The 1647-nt window shown below is 36.7% G+C and overlaps 1 pseudogene; it reads right to left on the bottom strand.

Annotated features, from left to right (window-relative positions):
- Positions 1 to 367: 367 nt before the first annotated feature.
- Positions 368 to 1331, bottom strand: LOC109438825 (lymphokine-activated killer T-cell-originated protein kinase; annotated as a pseudogene).
- Positions 1332 to 1647: the final 316 nt, after the last annotated feature.

The following is a 1647-nucleotide window of genomic DNA, read 5'->3' as shown; positions in this document are numbered from 1 at the left end:
GATATGTTGTGTGTGTGTGTTAAGTTGTATGAATTCTTCATAAATTTTGGATATTAACCCCTTATTGGTTGTATCATTGATGAATATCTCCTTCCTATTGGTAGGTTGTCTTTTCATTTTGTTGATGTTTTCCTTTTCTATGCAAAACCTTTTTAGTTTCATGTAGTCCAATTTGTTTATTTTTTTCTTTTGTTTCCCTTTCCTGAAGAGAAACATCAAAAAAACCCAAAAAATATTACTAAGAGCAATATCAGAGAGTTGACTGCCTATGTTTTCTTCTAGAAGTTTTATGGTTTTGGGTAGTCTTTAATCCATTTTGTTTATTTTTGTATATGGTGTAAGAAGGTGTTCTTATTTTTTTTTTTTTTCATGTACCTGTCGAGTTTTCCCAACACCAATTACTGAATAGACTCTCTTTACCCCAGTGTATATTCTTGCCTCCTTTGCCATAGATTAATTGATCAGAGAAGAGTTCGATTACTTTCTGGTATGCTCCATCTAGTTCTTCCACATTAATAGGTGGCCTAGTTCCCAAAGCTGCATGGTATGTTTCATCATCAGTCACCTTCATCAAAATTTTATCTTCATCATCGTCATCTGAGGGAGCAATGTGTGGAATGCATAAAGTCATCAGTTCCCACAGAATAAGGCCAAAGGCAAATATGTCTGCCTTGTCAGTAATAACACGATTCTCCTCCTGGGTTACCAAGGCTTAGTACCATTGTAACAGTCCTTGGGGTCAGTCACAGTCATATTTTCATCCAATGGTAGACAGACTCCTACATCACGGATTTTAACAGTTTCAAAATCACCTTTAATGACAACATTTGAAGACTTTCTATCTCCATGAAGCGTTTTTTTTTTATCTTGGTGTAGATGCTTAAACCCTCTTGCCACATTCAAAGCAACTTTTAAAATTATGGGTGCTGGAAAAGGACTTTGGCTGTCTTTATTTCGTTCTTCTATTAAGTCATTTCGAAAATTTTCACCCCCGTATTCCATAGCAGGACAGAAACTACCATTGCTGGCTTCAGTGATGGTATAAGGTTTAGATGAAGGCTTTTCAAAATCTCAGCTTCATCGGTTAGTCTCTTTTGATACATACTTTGATAATAACCATTACATTTAGAATTAATCTTTTTCACAGCCCAAGGACAATGAGACAAGTCTCTTGGAGATCTTTTCATAAGATAGACATTTTCCCCTGTGCCAAAGTCAAGCTTCTGCATAAACGAAGAGGCAGGAATATTTATACATGGAGTTGAACATAATGCAGATTTCCTTTTTTTAGATAATTTGCTTGGTGTCTTGAAATTATTGGTTTCCTCCATTATAATAATCGCTCTAGGTCCTGAGCTGTTCAACGCTGCGGAGTCACACTCCAGGTAGGAAAAGAATGCGATGACGAAAGATCCAGGCCAAGGCTGTATTGAAATCTGCTTCCAAGTGGATCCTAACTGGACCCCGCGGCTATCTCAGTGACCCACCAGCCAACACCCGCACTCAACCTTGATGCAGTCTTAGAAGATTATGTGTTTATAGAAATTTATCCATTTCTTTCAGATTGTCTAATTTGTTGGTTTATAATTGTTTGCAATGTTTTCTTCTAATTCTTTGTATTTCTGTGGTGTCAGTTGTCACTTTTCC

This window comes from Rhinolophus sinicus, linkage group LG06 (assembly GCF_036562045.2).
Source record: "Rhinolophus sinicus isolate RSC01 linkage group LG06, ASM3656204v1, whole genome shotgun sequence".
Taxonomy (NCBI): Eukaryota; Metazoa; Chordata; class Mammalia; order Chiroptera; family Rhinolophidae; genus Rhinolophus; species Rhinolophus sinicus.
Note: the sequence above shows the minus strand (reverse complement) of the source record. Positions and strands in the feature narration are given on the sequence as shown.